Raw genomic sequence first — 27460 nt, 5'->3', positions numbered from 1 at the left:
ACACAGAGAGCAGAGAGACAGATACAGGAAGACATTCACAAAGACAGAGACAGAAGCACAGAGACACAGAGAGAAAGAAACACACACACAGAGAGACAGAGAAGCACAGAAAGAGACAGACAGAGATACAGAGAGTGACACACAGACAGAGCAGATATACACACACACATGTTATGGGCCAGAACTCTGAAATAAGGATTCTTACAAGGTATTAAGTCAGTGGAATTAATAAAGACAATGGGAGTTCAGTACATGTAAACCCGAACCAAAAGAAGAATAATACACACACACACACACACACACACACACACACACACACACAGAGCGAGAGCAAGAGCGAGAGCGAGAGCGAGAGAGAGAGAGAGAGAAAGAGAGAGAGAGAGAGAGAGAGCACACACACCCATGTGCATGCACATTTTAAAATCAATCATCTAAATATCCCTTCTATACCTGGGGAAGGGACATAGTCTGAGTAGATTGTATCACGTGCTACAGGTAGTGATTTTTTTTTTCTTGATGTGATAATAAGAGATCAATTGACAAGTATTTAAAATGAGCAATTCCACAGACTCTCCCATAATGATTACTAGGAGGATCAGAAAACACTAGTGTTTGGATAAATTGGCATTTGTTCAGTAAAGCAAATGCAGTGATTATTTTTTGAAAGTAAACATTGAATTCCTTTCCCATGAGGGTAAGCCTTTAAGTAAGTAATCCTCTAATTTTCTAGTTGATATTATTGCTTAACTCTTTTCCAAATCTTTGATAGTTCATTGCAAATCATAAGCATCCTGACACTTAGTATATATGAAAGCATCAAAGGTCTTAAAAGAAATGTTTACTTTAAATCTACAATATTTTAAATGTCCCTTGCAATCATTTTCCTTTAAAAAACTCCGGATTTTAAAAATTAAAACATATCATCAGCTTTAACATTTAAGAACAAAGGACAAACAACATCTGTGAGTAGTAGTAGCTACCCCAGTTAGACAATGCTCTTTCTCCTCCCTCCCTTCTTCCCTTTCTTCCCTTTCCTCTCCCTTCCTTCCTTCCTTCCTTCCTTCCTTCCTTCCTTCCTTCCTTCCTTCCTTCCTTCCTTCCTTCCTTCCTTCCTTCCTTCCTTCCTTCCTTCCTTCCTTCCTTCCTTCCTTCCTTCCTTCCTTCCTTCCTTCCTTTTTTGTCTCCCTCTCTCTTGGCTTCTGAGGTATCCGAATCGCCTCAAGTCAAGTCTTTCAGTTGTCCTGATCTATATCTTGCCCTTGTACCCAGATAGCTCCCGAGGAGAGAGTAAGGCTGGTGAGTTTGTATGTACTATCCTTCACTTTAATGCAATTCATTTGCAAATCATGACATATCCTTCCTGATGTCATGGTCCTCTTTGAGAATAAAGGACAAACAACAGTGGTCAGCAGATGAAAATTTTCTACTGTGGAAGCACTTATTCTTAATTAAAAAAAAAATCACAGAATACCACATATAGAGAATTATCTTGTAAACAGAAAAGCTTTTGTCCTCTATTATGTGCAAAAAAAATTTGTAGCTTTGCTCAGTATTATTATTTCCAGAGGTGGTTTAAGGAAAATTTGTGAAATTTTGTGAAATTTGTGGTCTGTCTTGTGAAATCTTTTACCTTGTGAAATAGGTAGTTTGTCTTTCCTTTGCTCTTCCTTTCTTGTGATGTCCCTTATTGTTTCTTTAATGTATTTAATTCCCTGGCTTTGGAGGTATCTGAATCACCTCCTCAAGTCATTCTGTCAATACCTTCTAAGGATAATTAGCTAAAATGATAAAAAATCTGTTAGTGAACTAATGAAAAAAGCCTCAAAGAGAGACTTCAATGCTATAAAAATCATATTTTTACACAGAAACATGGAATTTAGAATTGGAAAGTACATTAGAGGTAATTTAGTTGCAAAGTCCTAATTTTATAGGGAAAGAAAATGAGGTCCAAAGAAAGTAAAAAAAAAATTAATCAAAGTGTCATTAGTAAGTGGTCAAGTGAGATTTAAGTAAAGGATCTTTCTTTCCAGATCCAGTTAGAACTATTTTCTCTGTAATATGCTGTACTCTTAATGTATTCTGGAGAAAATAAGCTCCTTTTTGTCAACCCAAATTCTATCGATAGGAGGATTTCAAATTAGAAAGCAAGGAGAAATGATGCCTTGGAAAGCCAAGGAGGGGAGTAGGAGAAATTTGTGTGACGGTGAGATTTTTATACTGACCTGTCAAATAGAAGGAGTGATCTACAAAGTCTATTAAACTAGTGGCCAGTCCTGGTTTCTTCTTGAGTACACTATTACGGAACAAATTTACTGAATTCTAGAGTTCAGCATATTTTGGTGATGATTCAGTGATTAGGGAAATGCTAATAATAGTACAAGGCATGATGCAGGTTCTTTTCAGTTAGGCAGTGATTAAAATTATTTCTAATTTTATTGGAGAATTCTGAAAATTATCAAAGTACATTGGTTTTTAAATAGTTATTTTTCTAGTGAGAGATATTGTGATATAGTGTAGTGGTCTCAAACATAAATATAAATAGGGTCACTAAGTCACATAAAGATTTCTGAAGACTGCACTTGACTTAGAAAATTATTTTATTGTATTTTTTAATATTTCATAATCATATTTTAATATATATTTAACATAAGGAATTCTTCTTTTGCATAAAATAACCCTATACCCCTTTAGAAGATATAGTTCTGGAGGATGATGTATTTGATACCTCTGTGAAATGGATGATGGAATGGCATTGGAGTCAGGATAAGGAAAGTAGGTTCAGTTCTGCTTTTGGCATCTACTATCATTCTGACCATGGAAAAATTTTAGCTTCTTTTTGACCTAGACAATTCTCTAAAACACTCGCTGATCATGGGATCCAATGATCATAGATCTAAAGCTGGAATAGATTTCAGAGACCATTTAATTCAACTCCCTCATTTTACAGATCAGGAAATTGAAGGTGGGTAAGTGACTTGACCATAGTTATACAGAAAAGAAATAACAGAGGCTAAAGTTAGAATATCCCCTTACTATAGGAAAAAAAATTGTGGACCAAAAATATTCCTTACAAGAGTATACTTTTGGGTATCATTTTAACAATCAGTTAACATGCACCAACTAGAACCATGTATATGTGCATTATGAGAGAATAAAAAAAATTAGATGTTATTCCTGCCTTTACATAGTTTATAATGTGAGTTCTTTGATATTATTAAAGTTTTTGGTTTTAATTGGTATGGCTGTCTGGCCCTTTGAAGGTCAGAGACCTTCTCAGCATGGAGGCAGAAGGGAAAAACAGAGAAAGAAAGCCTGATGAAAGGATGGGGAAACAATTTAAATACAGAGAGACATGAGAAGACTAAAGTTACTTTCTCTTTTGAATGTTTTGAAGAACAATCTTTTGCTGTGGATGAGGCTAACCCTGAGTTGTACTAAATAAAATCCACTTGGGAAAAATATCTTTAGTTCTTAAGTTTATTCTTTAATGAACAAGACTAAAAATGGGAACTTTGGCATCATAGGTTTTGGATTGTAACATGTGAACAATTGCCTTGTACTGATAAATTTTTATTATCTACTAATACATCTTTATTATTGCCATGAGATTGAGTTTTTTCCAATGAAGGAAAGGGCTAAACGAGATTAAGTTCAAAGTTAGTGTTACTGATGATATTCCATTGAATTCTAATCAGTAGTAAATTGCTGATAACTGAAAAGGAAAGGGAACTAAATATATTTGAAAGCACCAAAACTCTAAGAAGAGATGCTAATTTAAATCTGGATTATTTTAAATAGCCCTTTGCAACTATTTTCTTTTAAAACATACTGGGATTTAAAAATCTACTTAAACAGTAGTACAAATGAGTGGATTATCTGTATATAGCTTGCTATGACAATTAGGATGAGCAGGCTACCATTACCAATTTAACTTAAACACAATGCTTGCAAAGATTGCAATGAACGAAACCTGACTAAAAAAGATAGTACTTCAGCTTTGTCCTTTGCATACGGTCTGATTGCAGGTGGTCTGCAGAGCAAGTTGATACAAGTTGCTAAAGCACCAAGGAGAGGAAAGCACGAAACAAGGCAAGAATGTGAAAGGGAGGAGGAAGGAGGGCGATTGTGATGTGGAGTTGAGTATCTGAGTATTCTTGATCACCATGGCAACAGTGTTAGCAGCAAACAGCACAGTATATAGTAAGAGGTGGCTTGACTAGTCAGGGTGGACCGGAGGCCAAGAGAGACTAAAGCTGCAGCAGCTGTAGCAGCGGGAGCACCTGGGACAGGTAGGACTCTAAGAAAGACTGAGAAAAAGCTCGTGGAGTGCACCCGACAGAGGAAACAGACTTCTGAAAGACGACAGGAGCCATGGAGAAGGACAAGCTGGTATGGTGCAAATGCCTTTTACTTAAGACCCAGACTGGCTCGCTCTTTGGAGCATGCTCAGCTGGAGAATTAGAAACCCAAAGCAATTTCCTCTATCCGGTTTTTTTTTTTTTTTTAAATAGTAGGAGCATTGGTGAGGGGGACTGGTTCTTGCTTAGAGCTGAAGTTGACCACAGAGATTTCGGTCACAAAAACAAGTATTGCCTTGACTGGGTTTAGGTGAAAATAGCTACATTGACCTTCTTAAGTCAAACTGGATACTGACGGTAGAGGCAAATCTTACCCTCAGCATTTGCCAGTCTCAACATTCACCCCATCCGATAGAACTTCGGGATATGCTCCGCTGTCTCAACAAGTTCAGATTCAAACTGCCCTTTGTCAGTGGCAAACATGAAAACAACCTATATTACCTCCTAGATTACCGCCCTTTGTGCTGGTTTGGGGCTTCTAATTACAAATCAATAAATAGAGAAATAATAAATATTGAAAGAAATCTTTCAATAGACATTTACCTATAACGTGAATATTACTCTATATGCTTTCCTTTTTCTTAATCCACTTTTGAGAGGTACAGCACTGCCTAGTGTGTAGTCACAAAGACTCAATTAGGAAAACTCTTTCTAGGTTCAAGTTTCACTTATTTTCCTAGGTTCAAGTTCCACTTGTCTTTTTGACTCTCTTGAAGACTATATATTCAGAGCAGGAATCAGTCTGCATAGAAGTTTCCTCACTGGAAGTTCTCTATATTAATTGAAATCAGAGATTCTATTCCCATTCTCCCCGTCCCACCTGCTAAACATACAATGTTATACTCATGACTTCATTAACAATAGAAAGTTGGGTGCATTCTCCTCCACTTCATTGAAGAAAGTATTTTGAAGATGTATTTAAATTCACCCTATTGCTTGGATTCCCCCTTTATTTCAGTAGCTTTACTGGATGGACAACAGTGACTATTTTGTTCTCTGTGTAAAAAGTTTGGTCCTGGGGAAAGAAAATGGTTTGGAGAGGTTTGTGCAGAAGTGATCCAATAATATTGCCTCATTTCTCCATTGACACCTATTTTTGTGTAAGGTAAAAGTAATTGTTACATAGTTAGGAAATCTATTCTCCTATTCAAATAAGAATTTGTTGTCTTTGATCCTGGTACACTTATGAATATAAGATAAAGCTATAGCTCTTTAGTAAAAATAGAGCATGAATTCAATTTTAAATTATGTATGAGAATAAGAAAAGATATTCCTAGTTATTGCCACACCTGGACAAAAGATAAAATTCTCCATAACATTTCTTTAGTTCATAACTATGCTGATTTTGGAAGATAGATGTGATTCTATATAATTCATTTCTAAATTTGAAATTTCAATTTATAATTATTGATCATTATCAGAAAGATGTATAATTGATAGTTACATAAAGACAATATCAATTTTATATTTAACTTTAGATAGATAATATGATATAGTGGAATGAGAGCCAGTTTTGTAATCTGAAGTTCTGAGTTAAGCCTTCACTCTTGACACTACTGGCTGTGTGACTCTGGGTAAGTTTCTTTACTTCTTTATTTCCCAGGCAACTCTAAGTTGGAGAGAAGATGTCAATCTGATTTGGCAGAGTGTCTTCATTGAAAGTTCCTTATACCTATGACATTTCAGACCTGGTCCAAAAACTACAAATTAACAACCACAAAAAATGCAGTGGGTATCTGTAGTAAATATACAAAATCATAGTTTAGTAAAACAAAATATTAATAATTACATATTAGTGCACTGCTAAAAACAAATTGGTAGATTAATTTTGTGCAAGTGATCATTCAGATTTTTCTTTCTTGTTGTCATGTTTAACTTTCTTCAGAATTTGCTATTATCATTATTGTTAAAATCAGCCTTTAAAAGAACCTGATTGCTTCTTATTTCAGAAGAATATTCTCATATTTATGATATTTTATATATAAAATACAACTTATAGGCCTCTTTATAGACTATGGCATTTCATTGATGAAAGATGCTTTCTCCTTCTCCTAAACTTTTATGGGGAACTTTTTTTTTCAGCTTTTGACTTCAACACAACCTATATACTATAATCCACAAACTATAACCCTGAAATGACATTGTTGTTGTTAATTCAAATAAACTTTCCTTTATTTGTAAAGTCTGCATTCAATAAGGCTCCTTTCTTTTTATAAAATTTGCCCCTCTACTCAGATGAACAAACTTAGGTGGTTATTAAAAATTCTCTTTTGTGCTAATATTTTACTAATTACTTTTGCTCTTAGAGTTTAAGTGAATAAATTGACTTACTGAACTTTTACTCCAAAACTATTATAACTGAAGGTAAAATAATCTAAAAGGAAAGAAATGTTTATACTATTTTGTTCTAAAGAAATGTACCATGACATGAGAAATATGTTCTCTGTTTTCAACATTACCTTTTACTTTGTGTGAATCTTCATGCAATTCACACACTCTTGTAGCTAAGGAAGCAACACAGACATTTGAAAGTGAAAAGTGCTGAACTGGCAGTGTCAGCTCACTGAGAAATGCAACAGGAAAGAAGGGAAGGAAAGCCAGAACTCATTTCTTTCAGTCCATTCCCGAGGCAAATCATTGGCCTAAAGCTCATGTTGGTTTTTCTAAGGGATTTCTGCAGCCCTTGCATAAGTATGTCTTATATTCTGCATAGAAAGATTTTTATGGTTAAATGTTTTGGAGAAAATTATGAGGCAAATGTATACTGAAGCAAAATCAAAGCACACAATTCGGAATGAACTTTTCCCCAATTTTAAAGTATGACCTCATACTAGACTTTTCATTAGGCCAGCTTATCACACAGAAAAAAAAGACTATCTGCTTCCCTTCTAAATTTGATCTGATTGCACCTTGAAGTCCAATCTTAGCATTCAAAATGAGATGATTTACATGCATATATTTCTAGGAATTGGTTATCTACTTAGAAACCCTAGTAGGAAGTTTACAGATGAAATTTCATTCTTATAGTATGCTAAAGTTGTTTCCTGGTATAGGGTGCAATGTAGTAAATGATCCTCTTTGTTTTTCCTCTATAGTGTTTGCACTTGATTTTAGATTTTGTATGCTTTCCATTTGTCAGACAAGCAACGAGTTGAATGGTTGTTCTCTTCCTTTATTTTTCTGCTCACAAAAATCAGTTGCTTAAAGTTAAGTTATGCCCTATGCTACTCAGGGATGCTTGAATCTTTTAGGATTGTTGATGTCACTCTATTTCAGTGAATACATTAACCAGGGACTTTTGCCATAACCTTAAAAAAGAAAACAGATATAGTGACATGTTCATCTCATGTTAGAGCAGGCACAGAGTAGTTTTATTGTTTGCTTTGTGTTTATATATGTGGGCTATAGAAGCATGTACAAGAGTGAGAGAGAGAGAGGAGGGGAGGGAGGGAAGGAAGGAGGAAAAGAGAAAGAGGAGGAAAGAGAGAGGATAGTGAGAGGGAAGAGAGTGGGGGAGAAAGAGAAAAAGAGTGCGCAGAGGAGGAGGGGAAGGGGAGAAGAAGAGGGAAAGGGAGAAGGAGAGAGAAAATACAGTATTTGGTCCTGATTTATTTCACCTATGTATTAAATTCCCATTGAGAAAAATCCTATCAATGCAACTGTTTTGCAACTTCAGAATCTTGGAGAGTTGGCTAGAGGCACTGAAAGTATGTTTTTGCTAGTGTCACACAACTAGAATGTTTCAAAGACAGGACATGAATCCAGATCTAGATATAGTTATAAATTTAGATATATTCAGGTCTAGAGATTCACATATATGTAGGTATGCAATATATTATCTAACTATCCATCTCATCTACCCATCTATCATTTGTCTATCTATTGCCTACCTGTGTGAACTTGGCAAGTCACCTCTCAGTACTTCTAGATTGCTTAGTCCAAGACTAAGTGGCAAAAGTTCTGATTTGTACTAATCCCAAATACATACATATACATATATATGTATACACACATGCATTCACACGCATATCTGCTCATATACATAAATACATAAGAATTATGTATATTCTTACATAATGTTGAGTGAAGTAGAGAATTTGACAAGCATTTATTAAGCACTACCTATGTGACCTGTGTGTCAGACACTGTGTTAGGTGCTGAAAATACAAACAAAAATGAAGTAGTTCTCTCAAAGAACTTAAATTCTGCTGACTTGAAGAGAAAGAGATAGAATTTCATATAAGGGGAATAGTAAATAGGTCTATTTTTCTAAAACATAGAGCAAGATTTGGGGACTAATGTGTAATCTGTCTGGGAAAAGGCTGGAACGAGGTTGTGAGTTTATATTTTGAGTATGTAAATGCTGGAGTTTGTATTTTATCCTAGAAGAATGTTGTGAAATTCTTGCCAGAGAGCATTTTCTTCACTTTTTAAAGCTTATAAACTATGGCCCTGGATGCAAATTTAAAACTCAAACTCAAACACATGCCATAAGCTTTACAGGTATTTTAATGTGAAGCCCAAAAACATGAAGGTAACTATTATGTGGTAGTAATATAATAGGAGTGGAAACAGTCACCTTTTAAATTAATTCTTTTTTTTTTTTTTTATCACTTTGAGTTTTAATTGTATTCCAAGCCTGCTAAGCCTGAAAAAAAAAATAGCTGTAGTATGGTTTCAGGACCAGAGGTATAAATTGATTTAATTAAGGGATTTTGAAATGCTGATGACTTTATATGGTTCTTTATTCATTCATTAAAAATTATGTAATATTGTTCATTTTATTCTCTGGCCTTTTTCTTTTCAACAAAATCTCATTTTTTCCCTTTCTGAACCTGGTACGGTTCTAACAACAAAAACAATCACACTGTAGTTGGAGATCCTTTATTAATGATAAGGATCTCTCCATTTTTACTGGAACAAAATTATTACAAACTATTGATTTGGTTTACAAAAGCATATAAAACTAAATAAAAGAGAGCTAACCAATCACCAGATTTCCATGCTTGAGACCTGAAGATATTTTCTTATTAGTCTGTATCTATTTTTCTGTAGGCCCATTTGTAAGGTGTTTTTCATACCTTATTTTTGTTAATATCAGTACTTCATAAATACCTCACTTGTGACTGCTTTTTCTTCATGTCTTTCTAGAGACATTGTAGAAAATCTTTTTGAGACCCACAAAACTCTTGTTTTAAATATGTTTTTCTGGTTACTATAGGAAATAATTTTCAGATATCTTTGAGGTATTATATATATTATTTATATATATGTGTGTGTGTGTGTGTGTATGTGTATGTGTATGTGTGTGTATATATATATATATATATAAAATTAGGTATTTCATTTTTGTGTGTTGTAAAAAAACTTAAAATCTAATCTACATTTACATACATCTGTTTCTATAGAAATTAATTCTTCAATTCAACTTAACCTATCAGTTTTACATTTCCCTAACAGGTAAATACTATGTACTAAGAATTTAAGTATTAAAAATGAGAGAGCCCTAACCCTTAAGGAAGAGTAGTGGCAAGATAAGGTATGTACATAGCTATACATTCTCCATGGCAGAAGTGCAAAGGAAGGCTTCAGACAAAATATAATTATTAAGAGGATTTGTTGTTGCTGTTCAATTATGTTCTTCATGGCCCCATCTCAGGTTTTCTTGGCAAAGATACTGCAGTGGTTTCTGATGTGCTTTGAGGACCAACATGATGTGGGGATGTAGATGCCAGGTGATGGCAGGCACCAAAAGTTGGGGTTCGATCATGTGAAGAATTCACAATGGCCACTCTCTTTGGCAAAAGATAGATTTATTTAGGTAAGAGGTTATAGACAAAATGAAGGGATACAATAGACACCAGGACTGGTAAATATGGAAATGGAGTTGAGAGAGCATAGAAAGGGGTTTTTCTGAAAGAGACATATTATCCTGAAGGAGTTTGTTAGCTGTAAAGAAGAGAAGTGGGATTGGGAAACAGGGGAGTTAGGAGAGAGACCACACAGCATGGGGGAAGGGGAAAAAGACTGTGAGGTAGAGTGTCATAGTGGGCCAACCCAAAGGAAGGCAGCAACCATGGGATGTCCCATAAGTATATTTTAGGGGGGAAATTTAAGTTCAGGACAATTCTGACAGGGCATGGCAACATGAGATTGCTCAGGATCCCTATAGGATGGGTCTCAAGAGTTTTACACAACTTGAATTTCAGACTGACAACCTTCCCAGAGAGACCATGGAGCTAAACTGATTTCTATTAGTGCCTTCTCTGTGCTTGCTTCAGGAATCAATTCTTTAGTTTCTCTGTATCAAAACACCATTCAGGACCTCATCAGATTTTATTAACTTCTCCAGTTCATTTAATAGGTGAGGAAACAGAAGCAAATAGGATTAAATGACTTGCCATTGTCACTCAGTTAATATCAGGTTGGATTTGAAGTCAGGTCTTCTTGACTCTAGGCCCAGTGCTCTTATCTGGCTGCTGGCAAAGAAGATTAATCACTTTAAATTGAAACGCAAGGAATTCATGCACAGTTCATTCAAGAGGTAGTCCCTAGGTATTATGCTTACTATAACTTTCACAAGGTGAATGTAAGGGACTTGGGGAATAATGGTTTAGAGCCCATTAGAACTGTATTTATAAGCATTTACAAAGCTTATGGCAGACTTGGAGATATAAGATACTTAGTACATTATGACTTGCATTAGGGCAGGGGAACCAACCAATGACATCTTTTTACAATATTATCTAGGAAGAGTTAGCCAATTTGTTGCTTTTTCCTTTTCCTCCATACTTCCAAAGATTTTAAGAAACAGGGAAGAAAGGGGATTTCCATTTTTACATGTTCCTTCTTTATCTTTAAACACTGTTAAGGGATCCCATTTTTAGGGGACACCACTGGGAGTATAGAAAGCTGAACATTTGAAAAGATAAAGCTTCAGAAATGTATTACTCAGAGATTGTAGGTCTTAAGTGTGGGTAAAAAACTGGGAATATGAGATAGAGACTTGGGTGTTGGTCATCATATCTGATGTTCTTTAATGGTTAGAGTATTTGTGACAGTACAGACAAGTTAGAAGTGATGTGGATTCCCCGGGTGATCATTGTATAAATTCTATGATCTAGGAATCAGGGGGATTGGTAATATTTAAAGTGACTAGTTGTGGTTTCTTCTTTGGTGTAGTGAGATGTGGGGTAGGGATGCTTTTCCCAGTTTTAATGAAATATTCATGTGTGTGTGTGTGTGTGTGTGTGTGTGTGTGTGTGTGTGTGTGTGTATAGTTGAATGGTATATTGCCTTTGGATTAGGGTACAGAAAATGGCTTTTGGAGGGTGAATATTTTTGTTAGGGTTCTTCCTCACAAATCTGGCTTATTGTGTGTGGGTGTTTATGTGTGGGTGTGCGCACGCCTGCTCATATAATTTTATTACTTATTTTAATTATTGAATATTTAATTTCTCTTTCCCCAACTAAACATTAAACAAAATAGCAAAAATGTTTAGTCAGGCAAAGCAAATTCTTACATTAGCTATATTTAAAATACTGTGTCTCATTCTATATCTTAAATCCATCACTTCTTTGTCAAAAAACCAGACAATTTATTTAATTCCTATATGGTGTTAAGCCATGGAGATAGAAAAAGAAAGACAAAACTAATTTTTGCCCACATTAAGCTGATAAATCTAAATCACATAAATAATCATATGCAAACATGATAAATACAAGAAAAATGTTGGCAATATCACAGGGACCAAGAGAGGCAGCAAGGATTTTAGGTGAGACTTGAAGAAAGCCAAAGAAGTAAGGAGGCAGAGAGGGGGAGAGGCTAATTCCAGATTTTGGAGTGGGGAGGGAGCAGTCAGTGAAGATTTTTGGAGTTTAGAGAGTTTGCAACATTATGCAAATAAGATAATAATTGCAAAATACTTGGCACATGATAGGTGCTTAGTGGATTCTTGGTCCCTTTTCTCCTCCCTTATTCAAAGAAGGGCAAGGAAGTCAGCACCATCAAATCATAAAGTATATTGAAAGGAGTACTGTACAAGACTAGAAAGGTTGGAAGGGATTAAATTATAAAGGTCATTAAAAACCAAATAGGAAATTATTGTTGATTTTGGAGGCAATTAGTGACTACTTGAGTTTATTGGCTGGGGTGTGTGTGTGTGTGTGTGTGTGTGTGTGTGTGTGTGTGAGAGAGAGAGAGAGAGAGAGAGAGAGAGAGAGAGAGAGAGAGAAAGAGAGAGAGAGAGAGAAAGAGAGAGACTGAGAGCCAGAGAGCCAGAGAGCCAAATTTACACTTTAGGAAGATCAATTTGATACGTCAGTGGAGGATAGACTAGAGTGGGAAGAGACTTTAGAAAGTGAGAACAACCTATAAGTTATTGTAATAGTTTAGGCATAAGGTGATAAGTGCCTTCATCACATTGATGGCATTGTAAGAGGGGAATAAAGATTGTATATGAAAGATACTACAGAGGGATATTTTGGGAAGAAAAATGAATTTGGGAGGAAAGATAATGAGTTTTTGCCTTTAAGATGTTTATAGGACATCTAATTTGATGTTCAATAGGAAGTTGAAATTAGATTAGGAGAAAGAATAGGACTGGATAAAAAAAATTCTGAAATTTATCTGCATAGAGATAATAATTGAAATAATAAGGTAACTAAAGCAAATGGTATAGAACGGAAAAAAGAAGAGGGCTCAAGGCAGACCTTTCAGGAATACCCAGTGTTAGTAGGCATGGACTGGACAGAGATCCATCAAAGGAGATGAAGTCTTCAGATAGGTTGAAGGGAGAACTAAGAGATAGAAATGTCATGGAAACCAAAAGAGAAGATAATATCAGGGACAATAGAATTATTGACAATGACAGAGACTGCAGAAAAATCAAGAAGGATAAGGAATGAGAAAAGGCCAATAGAGCTGGCAATTTTAGAAATCACTAATAAATTTGAAGAAAAGTTTCTGTTGAATTATCAGACCAGAAACTGGAAGGCAGAGAGGTGAAGGAAAGGAAATAAAGATACAAATTTTTTTTTTTTTTAGAATTTCAAGTTTAGTGTTTGACTGGGGGTTTTTAATTTGTTCCTTTTCTAGCATTTTTAGTTGCAAGCCCAATTCATTGACCTTCTCTTTCTCTATTTTATACAAATAGGCCTCTAGAGATATGAGATTTCCCCTTATTACCGCTTTGGCTGCATCCCATACATTTTGGTATGATGTCTCATTATTATCGTTTTCTTGGATGAAGTTATTAATTATGTCTATAATTTGCTGTTTCACCCAATCATTCTTTAGTATGAGATTATTTAGTTTCCAATTATTTTTTGGTTAGAGATACAAATTAAAGTAGGCCTTCTCAAACTTTGAGTTACAAAATGGAGGAAAGCTCTAGGATGATAGATAATGATACTATAAATCAAGTATGGGTTTTCTTCCTCCCCCCACCCTACCCTCCCCCTTTTTTTTTTTTTAAAGGATTGGGTGTGTTCAAAGACAGTAGAGAAGCAGCAGAAAGAGAGAAAAGACAGCTGACAGAGTGGAGATGATAAAGAGGCAATCTTCTGAAAAAGATGGAATGGAATCAAGATACTTGGGTATACAAACGAGTTTTGCTTTTCCAAAGAAAAAGTCACCTATTTCTGTGAAATAGGATTGAAGATAGATCAAAGTATCTGAATGTTGTGAAATGAGGCAGAGATGACAGAAGGAAACTCATATTGATTGGCTTCAGGTTTTTGTTTTGTTTTTTTTTTTTTTTTGGTGAAATATGATGCAAATTTCTCAACTGAGAAGGTGGGAGAAAAGAAGCCAGGAAGTTCAGAAGGTAATGAAAACAGTTGGAAAAGCCAGAGGATAAGTGGGATAAGTGAATCATTTAGGGAAGTTTCAAAGGATTGCTTTGCAACAATAAGAAACTATTTGTGATCATGTAACAAAAATTTATAGTGGACCCAGTCAGCTTAGTAGTGTTATCTCTGGATGAAAAGGTATGTACAGTGACTCTTTTTAGGCATAGTTCCAAAAAGTTTTTCCAGAATACTTATACCAATTCATAACTCTAATACAATAGTGTGATGATTTTTTTTTTTTTTGCCCCTTAGTCTTTCCCACAACTGTCACTTTCCTCTTGTCATCTTTGCCAATCTAATGGGTATGGTGGAACCTCAGATTGATTTTAATTCTCTATTAATGATTTGGAAGATTTTTTTCTAGCAGTTATTAATAGCTTGAATTTCTGTCTTTGAAAACTGCCTGTTCATATGGGAATGACTCATTCTCATAAATTTGAAAAAAGTTCTTGATATATATGATGAAATGAGAACTTTATCAGAGAAACATGCTGCAACAATTCTTCCTAGTTAGCCAGGTTTCCTTCTAACTTTAGATGTGTGATTTTTTTTCCCCTTCCAAACTTTGTTTGTAATTACTATTCTCTACTTTGTTTCTTTTGATTTCTCAATTCTTGGTTTAGTCAAGAGTTGTTACTCTATAAAGTGGAATGACAATTTATTTCTTATTTTTCTATTTTGTTTTTGATATCACTTTTAATGTCTAAGTCATATGTAGCCTGTTGGAGTTATTTTGGTGAAAGGTTTAAGTTGTTGAACTATGCTTGTATTTGACCAGATTGCTTTCCAGTTTTCTTAGGAGCTTTTCCCCCTTGTAATTAATTCTTATTTCAGAATTGGAGCCTTTGGATTTATTTAACCCTAGGCTAAATTGTTTACTTGTTTCTGTATGTTGTATATAATTACTTCTGTTTTTTGTATACCTAATCTCTTTAAGTGTATGGCTTCTATTTATAAATGAGTTTTTAAAACTAGTTTTGATGATTCCTACTCTTTAACATATTTTGATATCTGGTGTTGCTAGGCTCTCTTCCTCCCCACATTATTTCTCTTGAGATTCTTGACATTTTTCTACGTGACTTTTATTAATATTTTTTCTTTCTAGCTCTATATAATAATCCTTTGGTAGGTTGATTGATATGGCTTAACAGATGTTTATTATTGAATATTTATAATTTTGTTTAGATTGAATCTGTTCTACATTTCTGGTATAAATTCAATAAATCACAATGATAATGCTTTTAAAATGCTGTTGTAACCTATTTATAAATATTTTATCTGAATTTTTTTGCATCATCATTCATTAATAACTTTGTTTTATACTTCTCTGTTTTGTCTTTCTTTGGTTTGAGTATCAAAACTATAAAAGAGATAGAAAGCTTCTTTCTAGTGCTTTTATTATTTTCTTGCCAATGGTTTATATAAAATTAAAATTAATTGATCTTTCAATACTTGTTACAGTTCACTTGTAAATACAACTGAACCTAGATTATTTTCTTTTTGAAAGTTTATTTATGGTTAGTTAAATTTATTTTTTCTGGCTTATTTTTGTAACTTACTTATTCATCTGTTGACCTTGGGCATTTCATATTTTTATAAATATTCATTTTATCTGAATTATTTGTGTAGGGTATATAATTGGGCAAAATAGTTTCTAATAGTTTCCTTTATTTCCTCTTCAATTACTAAATTGTCTTTTTTTTTTCAGATTTGAACAATTTTTTTCTCATAAAAATCAGCTACCTTTTAATTCATTTTATTATTTTTTAAAAAGTTGCTAATTTTATTGTTCAATTCATTTTTTTTTGCTTTTAGTTTTAATTTCTACTTTGATATTTAATTAATTTTTGTTTTATTTTGTTTCTAGTTTTTTAGGTGAATGCCCAGTCAGTTGATTTGTTCTTTGTCTTTTTTGTTGATAAGAACATCTAGAGATAGAATTTTTCCTCCTGAGTATTGGTTTATCTGTATCCCTTAAATTTTGATATATCATTTCATTGTTATCTTATTTGATGAAATGTTCTATATATTTATGTTCTTTGACCCATCAATTGGTCAGGATAATTTAATCCTGATACATTTTGATACATTTAAAATTTGTTTTTCAAAAGCCCTTTATTGAATACAACTTTTATTGAGTTATGTTTCTTAGTTTTTGGTTAGGATCTTCCTCCATTTCGCTCTCCTTTCTCCTCTATAATGTTTGGGCTAGCTCCGTGGAGGGTCTCAGAATCAGTCAGGGTCTGGATCAATCAAGGTCATTGGTCTTTAGGGGGGAGAAAGGAAGGAGGGAGGCAAGCTGCCCCATGGCTTGCCAAAGATGTATTCTGGAGTCTGGAATCTGGAGTCTCCAGCCTCTCTCCTCCTCATCCTGCAGTCAAGTGACCCTTACCTCTCTCCCTCAGCCCTCCAATCCTTGCATATGATTACCTCATCAACTACCCATTCAGCAAGCACAGATCATGAGGAGAGCCATCACATTATCATATCATCTAAATATATGTATATAGAACCATTGTCTCACATCAAATAATTAGTCTTAAGTGCTCTGGTGTTTGATTCAAGCACATCTTTTCAGAGTTTCAGCCCTCTATATCCCCTATCTAGTACATTATCATAAAGTGCTGTGCATATATGGAAAGTGTAAATTCCTTTATGTTTTCTTTCAGTGGTTGCCAGAGGTCTATTATTTCTAATTTTTAAAATTCTATTTTGTTCCTTAACTTGATTATTATTATTATTATTATTTTGATTAGATTTGACTAGTTCTTAAAGGTCACATTCAGTTCTATTATAATTTTAATTTCTATTTTCCCATACAATTTGAAATTATGATTACTACCAGATTTTTGCTGGATAATGCCTTTTAAATAGATTCCATTTTTTAGCTCTGCAGATAATCAAAAGCGAATTTTCTTATCATATGCTTCACAGACAAGGACAATTTATAAAATATCTTTACATGCTGTAAGTCTTTCCAAGACACTTTATAACATGTCATTATATCTCTTTTGGAAGAAGGCTTGCCAGTCTTTTTCATGTGGGGAATTGTATTAGCTGAACATGCTAATGCCTACTAATACAAGCTCAGTTTAGTATCCAGTCCCCTGTTATACAATAATCTCTACTACATTCTTATAAGATCCTTGAGAGGCACATATACCAATGACTGATTTTTTCTCCTTAAATAGACACAAAATCCTTGACTTGAGTTAGGTCCCATGGAAAAAAGATGAAGCTCTTGAAAAATTATTTAGAGATGGAACTTTCAATACGTTTGGCAGAATATTGTTATTGGTAAGGTTAATAAACTCAAGCTTTAAGGGATTAAGATGTTTCTCAACTCCATTTCTATTTTACAAAATCAAATTACATTCAGGTTCTGGTATCACAAACTTTTCATTTTTTTTTTCTGAGTGCTAACAAAACCCATGTCTACCTAGTTTATACTTATAACAGAATATAGCTCTGCCTCTCTAGCTGAGGTCTGTTGGGAGGGTTCTTATATCCAACCACTAGGACATCTTGTCCCATGGTCCTTCTATCTTTCTGAGAGGACAAATATTGCCTAATTTTTCATTGTTCATTTAATTTTCCATGGACTTCTGTCTTCTGAGTATTTAGGAATACCTTTTCAATTTTATTCCTTGGCCCATATATAAGAAAGATGTCTTAGAGACAGCTAAAGGCATTTTTCTTTATTTGTCAGACCTCATTTTGTGCTCTTAAACTTTTTTCAAATTTGCTTTCCACAGTAGCTGGTCACACTCAATCTGCTTTTCATCTCTTTCAAGAATGGCCAGGTGTGTGGACAAATCCCTCTTATCTAGTCATTTATTGCTCATTTGGGATAGTCTGGTAGCATTCAAATATGCCATCTTTCTGGCTACTTTGATTAGCAGCTTCTGGAGCAGCCAGTTTGCAAAGTATATAAGAATAGAGTTAGCCATAGGTCTAGTATAGGGTCTCAGTTTTCCCAAACTACTTTTATAATCTTTACCAACATCACAACCCTATGAGTCCTCTGGGACCTATGATTTCAGATTGCAAATGAAATGAAGCTGATCTCTTGAAGCTTTCCATTAGTTGCCTCTCTTTTTCAGTATCAATTTCTTGCTATTGCTGGAGTACTTCAGTGACCTATGCTATTTAGGATTTGAATGGTTCTTCTCAAGGAAAGGAGCTGCCAAGTCTTATTTATTCTATCCCCATTATCTGTACATCATTTCTTCATCTCCTCTCCCTTCAAAATATAACCTCTTTGAGACCCTTATTACTAGCTATCTCATCTATTACAACAGTCTTTTAATCGGTCCCTTTGCTTGTAGTGTCTTCTTTTTTTGATCCATCCTCCACAAAGTTGCCAGATTGATTTTCAGTACAGATGTAACCCTATCGCTTCCATGCTCAAGAAACTTAAAAAGACTCCCTATTGCCTTTAGGATTTTTCCCTAGACAATTTAGCTTTTTTAGAGTCAGATCATATTCAGCTCAGCCAATCTTTCTTTTGAGTTACCCCATTACTGATGCTAATCTTAAACATATGATATACGTTTCCATGTAAAAAACACAATTTGTCATGTTGAGTCTCTTGAAATTAATTTTTGGTGTTGGCTCTTATATATTAAATTTTCTATTAAGTTTGGGTTTGGGTGATAGAAAGTTCTGAAAATCTGTATGTTGTTGAATGACCATTTTTCTCATAGAAAATTGTAGTTTTTCTAGATGTGATATTTTTGGCCACAAGTCTAGTTCTTTTGATTGACACTATAATTCCAGGACCCAAAATCTTTTATTGTAGCTCCCGATAAATCTTGTACAATCCTAACTGCAGCTCCAGCATATTTGAATTTTTTATTTGGTTTTTGTAAAATTATCTTTTTGATCTGTGGGTTCCAAAATTTGTCAATAATATTCCTATGTTTTCCATTTTAACCTCACCCTACCCAGAGATCTCTCTCTTGTCTTCTTTCCTCACTTTTTGCTTCCCCATTTGCTATTCCCTTTTTATTTCTTTATAGATTTTGGAGGGTGTTATACCCTTCATGGTATATATGTAGTATTTTTGATGTAAGTAAGTTTTCAGAACAAAGAGCCTTCCTTCCCCCTCTAATTCCTCTATGTCTATTCTTCTTCTGCATCTCATTTGTATAACATGATCACTATTTTTTACCTTTACTCTGCCAATCTTTCTTTTAAGCTTACCTTACTGTTGATGTGAATCTTAAACATGAAGTATACATTTCCCATGTAGACAAAACAAACAATTTGTCCATGTTAAACAGTCCATGTTGAGTGCTTAAAATTGCTCTTTTATATGGGCTCTTATCTGTTAAATTTTCTGTAAAGTTTGGGTTTAGTTGATAGAAAGTTCTGAAAATCTGTATGTTGTTGAATGACCATTTTTCTCATTGAAAATTATAGATAATTTTTCTAGATGTAATATTTTTGGCCACAGACCTCGATTATTTTGCTTGTCTGTAGATATGCTTCCAAGACTGGCAGTCTTTTATTGTAGCTGCTAAGTCTTATATAATTCTAATTATAGTTCTAGCATATTTGAATTGTTTTTTCTTGTTTCTTGCAAAATTTTCTCTTTGATTTGGGGGTTGCAAAATTTGGCAATAATATTGTGTGTTTTCCACAAAGGATCTTGTTGAGGTGGTAATTGGTGGATTTTTTTCTATTTTTACTTTCCCCTCATGTTCTATCATTCCAGGGCAATTTTTTAGAATAATTTCCTGGATTATTGTGTCAAGGTTCTCTTTTTGGTCACAACTCTCTGCCAATCCAATTATTGTTATATTTTCTCTTATTGATCTTCAGATCTGTTGCTTTTCTATGAGATATTTCACATTCTCTTCTATTTTCTCATTCTTTACACTCTATTTTGTTATTTCTTTGGTGCACATAGTTTCACTGGCTTCCCCTTGCTTTATTTTAGCTTTCAAAGAGTTATTTTCATCTTTGAGGCTCTGTACCTCCTTTTCTAATTGGTTAATTTTTTTTCTTCATAATCTTGTTTTTCTTGGATGGTATTAATTTTTTTCTTTAGTTTTTCCTCAATGTCTCTCATTTGATTTTTGAATTCTTTTTTGAATTATTCTATAAATTCTCTCTAGGCAGGGAGCCTTTTCACATTACTCTTTGGGATAGAAGTTTGGGTTTTTTTTTTTTTTAACGTATCCTCTGAAGATAAATTCCAGTCTTCCCTGTTCCTATAATATGTTTCAATGGTGGAGTTCATTCTTCTTTGCTGGTTCATTTTTTTAAAATAAGAGGTATTAGTGTAAGCACCCTAATTGTGGGGTAGGGGGATGATGTCTCAAGCTTCCCTTCAGCTCTCCATTCCGACCAGGAAATACCATACCAAGAGCTCCACCCTCTTGCAAGTGCCCACAGTAACAGTTGAGCCTAGCATTCTTAATTGGTTGAAGTTTCCTGGATTCAGACTCTACAGGTAGTAAAAATTTCTGTAGTTTGAGCTGAGACTCCAGCCTGAACCCAGTTTAGCCCCAGGGCTTCTCACTTTCTGTTTCTGTGGAACTAGTCAGGAAGGGTTTACCCTTCATACCTGTTAAACTCCCATTCTTTGGGTTGGTCTTTGGGTCTTCTTAGGTTGTCCCAGGAGGACCTCTGTTCTGCCCCAAGTTTTATTGTTTTTCATAGATTTGTGTTCATCCTGAAGTACAAATTTGTTATTGAAATCTGGACAGCCTGAAATTTTCTGATCTTTCTCTTTCACCATCTTCCCAGAATCCTTCCAAACTTTAATATAAAATGCAATCCACTTCTATTGGCTATTAAATGCCTTTTAAATCTGGTTCCAACTTATCTTTCTGGACTGATTTCCTGATATTTCCACTAATATACTCTATATTCCAGTTAAACTGACCTCTTTGCTGTTACTCATATGTGACATTTTGTTTCTTGCCTCTATGTCTTTGCAGATACTGTCCCTCAGACCTGAGCTGGTCTCTATCCTTGCCTCTCCTTCTTGGTATGGAACTCTTCAAGGCTCAGTTCAGCTGATAGCTTCTTACATAAAGCATTTCTTGATCTACTCAATTGTTAGTACTTTCTATTCCACTCTCTCATATTATTTTGTATTTACTACATATATTATGTTTTTAATTAATATGTTGATGTTCTTCCCAACAGAATGTTTCCTTTTTTTTTTTTTTTTTTTTGTCTTTGCATCTTTAGTCTTCCATAGGTCCAGTACACAGTTTAATAGACAGGTACTTAATAGAGGCTTAATTTGAATTGAATGTTGCTTCTCTGAGAAGTGCTTTCATTTTGATTTAATGAATTCTTTGAATTTGTAACAGTAAGAATAGGGGCTGATCTTCCTCTCCAGTTCTGCTTCTAATAAAAATATGAAACTCCTCCCAATCAGATATCTTATATAATACATTTTTTTTTCCATGAGGATTTTGTACCTTCTTCCTCCTAATTCTTAGTGGGAGGTCTAGTGACCAGTATGCATACAGTCTCTTTAACTCTTCTCCCTCCAGTAATGCTAGAATACACTGGTGTTCTACCTATGTCACAGAACATAGAGATTTGTTTGCCTTCTTGTATACTTTAGCTATTACTTCATACTCCCTTAAATCATCCAATAGAATGGTGATGATGGATAAACAACCACCTTTCCTGAAAAAGAAACACATCAGAGAGGTGTGTCATGACATACAAGTGAATTGGATTTAAGTGAGGGAGGGCTACACAAGGTCACCTGCTTCACTTTCCCCTCCATGGCCATGAATCTAGTGGTCAGATATAGATAAGAATGATTAGAGATGACCCTGGATGAAATGGGAGACCTTGTATTTATTAAGCTAAGGTCTTCGAAAGCACTTTTAATACTCTTGTCTCCATAGTTAGCAAGTATTCTTAAAGCTAGGGGGATCTAGCATTATGATTTATCTTTTCTACAATATTTGAAAGATTTAACAACCATTTTGTTTAATTTAGCTTACTAGTTTACAACAGAACCCAACAAATGTGAATGTTCAATAATACATCCATATAATAGTGATTAATGACTATCATTATTTTGGTGAAAAAGAGGGTCTCAGAAGCAACAACAAAATTTCTGTCAATCCTGCTGAAAATAGGGAAAAAATGAAAAAAAAAACTTTTCAACCAAAAACAAATATCATAGTCTGTTCAAGTATTCAAATGTTGTAAAACTGCAAAAACAATGTTTTCCTATATAATAGTCTCATATAACATATTTGGGCCCCTTAAAGATTTGACTATAAAGTAATATGGATTTCAGTCAGCCAGTACTTTATTCCCACAGATATAATGGGGTCTCTTATCTCTGAATATGTCATTTAATCTCTGTTTTAGTTTCAACACACAATTCTGTTTTCCTTATCACAGTGTTGCTTTATTCATTTACTTTTTTTCAAATTCATAATTTTAACTCACAGATTAACCACCTAAGTAAATGAATAGTAAAATAAGGAGCATTCATTTTATAGTCATGGGAATTCTACTTAATTCCTTGATCTAATTTCTCCTAAGTAAGCTTCCTTTTCTTTCATTTCACCACAACTAATTGCTTTCTTGAGCAGAAACCTTTCTATCATAGCAATCCCACTGATATTCTCTTCTATGGTTTTTCTCTTAGTTCCTCATAGCTGGAAAGAGAATGAGGGAAAAAAAAGATAAATCTTGCCCAAATCCTTGCTTTAGATACATTTCTCAAATCTAGGTCCAGGAACTGAAGTTCTGGAAAGGTCTGGCAGCCTTTCTAGTTTATAGTAGTTGCACAGGTCTTGGGTATTCTATTATCTTGGTTTTCTCCTTTTCCTCTCATCCTGATTTGTAACAACATTTAGCTTGGCAATAACTGTAGTTCAGAGGAGAAGCTCATTTGCGGTCATTTTTCTCCCCCTTTTCCATGGAGAATTGGAAGAACTTAAGAAATTCCAGGATATCTACTCTTTGGCCAATACTGAGCACTCTGAACTGTCCTATTGAAATCAAAGCCAACTTGATCCATCCCAGTAGTGGAAATCCCCACTCAAAACACTATTTGGATGAGTCAAACTGGCTTCATATCTGCATTTGTCTTCAAAAGTAATTAATATTTTTCTTACCTTGGGAGTACTAACTTGTACCCCATCTTCATTCATGGGTATCCATTCTCATTTTGCATATAAAGAATTGGGTAACTAGATACTTGTGGTAATGAATTGTTACCTTTTTTTTTGTATATATTTTGTGTATAATATAAATATATTACATTTATATTATTATTATGATCTCCAAACACAAAGTTTTATAATGAGATTTGAGATTAATATGTTTATTAAGATTTGCAAGTTAGAGAAGAGACTAATTAATGAGGAAAATTGACACTATAAGGTGATGTGAAGAGGTCCAAATAATGGAAGAGGAAGAATTCATAATGTTTAAAAACAGAGATTTTTAGAAAGCTGTATATATACAGAGTGATCTGAAACTTACCCAAGAAGTAATTATCAAAATTTCAGGATATATATTTACATCACAGAAATCAGCAGAGTACAACTTAAGACTGGATTTATTATTTTGTTGTTTTTCTACCAGAAATATGAAACTCTCAGTTTGGACCAAAATAAAATATAATTGGGAAGTGTTTAATAAAATAAGTAAAAATACAATACAATGTAGATACTGTTAATTGTAGTTTTCTAAATCAATATGTGGCCCACAGGGATCTGTTTTTATTTGAGTATGACACCATTAGTCTTGTGTTAATCATGCAGATTAAATTTAAAAGTGTGTCATGTGAACACTTACCCCTCCCCCAGAGCCTGTTATTGAACATTTACTATCACACCACTGGTTATATTTAACTATGGGATATTTGCAAGTAATATTGAAATGGATTTGTTAGACCATATTAAACGACTAAGATACTGCTTGAAAAGGAATTAGCCCAATTCTGTATTTTACTGAAAACAATGTACTCTGATTATTAGATTACTGATAGGAAAGATGTAAATATGCTAGTCATTTAAAAAAAAATTGAAAACATCCAGGTGTTGTACCATCTGGAGTACTTATTTTTAAATTACGTTGTTTATAAAGGAAAAATCTACTGCCCAGTTTTCAATTGCTATTACAGTTAATTATATTTAGTTCTTTAGAATTTTTTTTTTTTTGGTCATACGACCTAACAGCTGTTTCTTTAATGATACAAATGTGAAGAATTATTGAAGTACTTTTTTATTTTTAAAAGAACAAAAAAAGTTGAAGTGTGGTATATAGAGATTTTTAAATTAATTAAACAAATAAGTAAATGGCAAGTTTTAAAAAACAGTTCCTAATATTGCCCTTGAACAATTGTAAATTTCCATTTCTAGCTAGAAATTTTGATTCAGTGGCAGAAAAATAAAAATGTCTAGTTAGAAATGGAAATTTACTAATGAGTAATGGCTGAATGAAATCTCTTAGGATAACACATTGTTTTTATTAACCATTTAAATAATAGTATAACTTAATTTGTCAAATTCCTTCCCTCCTTAGCAGTACAATTGATGCAGTTTGAATGCTCTCAATGCCACTAACCTCTTGACCACCAGGAATGAACAAACTACCTAGGGCCATCTGCAAAGACCTTAGTTAAGGGATGCTATTATATTGGGTATCTTGGTGGGGGCTGGGTCAGCCCAAACTGAATCTGACCAGGATTTCTCAATTGAATGAGAATTTAGAATTTATATGGGAGTTGGTTTGCCCCCGAATAGTATTGCTTCTTTTATCCTGGAAGGGTGGGTCTTCTCTAGACTCCTTGGAGTCTGGGAGATCCTGATCTCTGAGATCAGAAAAAGGGACACAATCTCTAAGAGTGATTAAAGGGAACACTTTCCCTCTCCCCTTCACAATGAGAAAATAAAAAAAATTAATGGAGGTAAAAGACTGGGTGGATTTTGAGCATAGGACATTGTATGGCCAACACAAGGATACTGGGTATGTGGGAAATGCATATGGCTGGCAGTGGGAAGAAAGTAGTAAATTTGGAAATAATAACATGAGTGTCAAAAACAAATTTCTGCTATTTCATAATTTTTTTCCTCCTAGGACTGATCCTGATGGAAGCAAAAAATCAGATAATTAAGAAGCATTTGTTAACCATCTACTGGAAGCACAGCACTATTTAGGCACTGGGGAATGCAAAAGAAGACATGACCTGGCTTTCAAGAACTTTATCAAACATTTAAAAAAATAATTAAATAATTAAAAAAAACCCTCAAAACATTAAGTTCCTACTCTGTCAGGCACTAGGGATACAAATGCAAAGAATAAAGCAATCTTTATTCTCCTTACATTCAAATGGGGAAAGATAACAAATACATATATGTATACACAAAATAAATATTCAAAACCAAAATATAGATAAAGACATTTTAATTAAGTATAAAGTAGACTGGGGGAGAGTTTATTGGCAATGGGGAAGATCAGGGAAGGTTTCAAGCAAAAAGCAGGGCATTAAGTAAGGCTTGAAAAAAAAAAGACTCTAGAAAGTAGAGGGGAAAGAGGGTGGACATCCTACTCATGAGAGAATGCCAATTCAAAGATAGGAGAGAAAGTACAATGTGTGAACACAGAGGCCGACGGTTTTGTGTGTGGGAAGAGTAATAATGTTCAACAAAACAAAAATGATAGGTTGGGGCAAGATGGAGAACTTTGATTCAATGGACATCCATGAACAATTTATATTGCATGAGAAACCACCTGAGGTCTACTGGCCTCCCAGTGAAAGGATTTTAACGATTCACTGGGAGATGAGAAATCGAATTTTCAGCAAAGGAGAACAACTACATGAGGAATGGCATGGTGAAATTGTTACAAAAGGAAGTGAAAGTCAGCTTCCATATATTTATTTTTTAAACATATTTTTCCTACCTAAAACAGGGTTTTTAAAAATGTAGAGGTCATACCATACTTTATTCTGCCATGAATTTAAGTGTTTTATCCTTCCCCTCTTACCAGAACTTGTAACTAAAGAACTTTTCCTGGAAAATTCCAACTTAGAATTTGAGATTACCATATTGGTTAGGGCTGGGTTGAGAAGAGAAGTTGGTGTGTGCCTATTATATGTAAATATATTTCCTCTCTATGTCTCTAACTGTTGGCCCAAAAGTATAGGATGCAGTCCTTTCCGCTAGGGTTTTCCAGAATATTTTTTTCCCCCTTCTATTTTTCTCTAGGATGGAGGTAAGTTTGTCACGTAAAATCATCATAAAAGATCAGTGGAAAATAGGCTGGATATGAAAATGAACATTATTTTAGCTATTGGTGGGAATTTATTACCTCATCTGCTGGCTTCTGGGAAGTCTTTGTATCTACAAATTCTGGAAAGTCCTTTCTTGGTAGTATAGAGGCCAATGATCCTATATTTAAAAAGTCACTACTCTATCTTTAGGAAATCTTGAAAGTCAACTCAACTAGCCTCTAATTGCCCATGTATTTACTACTTTGTAAGAGGCGATATTTACATGCCTTTAATGACTTTTAATAAGGCCCAAATAAATTATCCGATGAGTACTGAAGTATTACAGAGGAGATAGATGATACCCTCAATGGAGTCCTGGGGCTGGAGTATAGAAGATTGGAGTTCAATTCTTGCCTCAGATATTAGCTGTGTGACCTGGGGAAAGTAATTTAATCTCTACTTCAGTTTCCTCAAATGTAAAATGAGCATAAGAACAGAACTTACCTCATAGGGTTGTGAGAACCAAGTGAGATAATGCTTAGTGCAATTATCTGGCACATAGTAGGTGGTATAGAAATGCCTTTTCCCTTCCTCCTAGGCTGATGAAATTGCTAAACTATCAGTGATTTAGAATGGAATAATACAATATGGGCTCTAGAGTTAGAGGACCCAGATTCAAATTCTAATTCTGCAATATACTACCTGTATTATTAGGGGCAAATTACATTTTTTTTTAGGTCTCAAAAATGTTCAGGTGACTGGATTAAAAGATCTTTTTAAACTTTATATTTGTCTATTCTGTGAAATTTGAAAATGCCATTTTTTAAATGGGAAGAATAGTATTTGTGTGTCCTTGATTTTGCTCATAAAATTGTAGAAATTATTAAATGGATGGTAATATTAAAAGTAGTGATCTAAAAAATTTAGAATGGCTTAATCAAGAACTATTAGTTTGATAATTAACCAAATTCATTTCTTTTTTTCCTTTTTTTGGACAGTTATCAGTAAACAAGGGGAACTTTGTAGAAAATAA

At 34.2% G+C, this 27460-nt stretch overlaps 1 long non-coding RNA gene across 1 annotated transcript; it reads left to right on the top strand.

Moving 5' to 3' along the window:
* Positions 1–4185: 4185 nt before the first annotated feature.
* Positions 4186–25469, top strand: LOC127543636 (uncharacterized). Its single transcript, XR_007949270.1, has 3 exons — positions 4186–4389; positions 5962–6086; positions 25293–25469. It is a non-coding gene; the product is annotated as an uncharacterized LOC127543636 (long non-coding RNA).
* The last annotated feature ends 1991 nt before the right edge of the window (positions 25470–27460 follow it).

The sequence above is a fragment of the Antechinus flavipes genome, chromosome 1 (assembly GCF_016432865.1).
Source record: "Antechinus flavipes isolate AdamAnt ecotype Samford, QLD, Australia chromosome 1, AdamAnt_v2, whole genome shotgun sequence".
NCBI lineage: Eukaryota > Metazoa > Chordata > Mammalia > Dasyuromorphia > Dasyuridae > Antechinus > Antechinus flavipes.
This window is presented reverse-complemented; position numbering and strand designations above follow the sequence as displayed.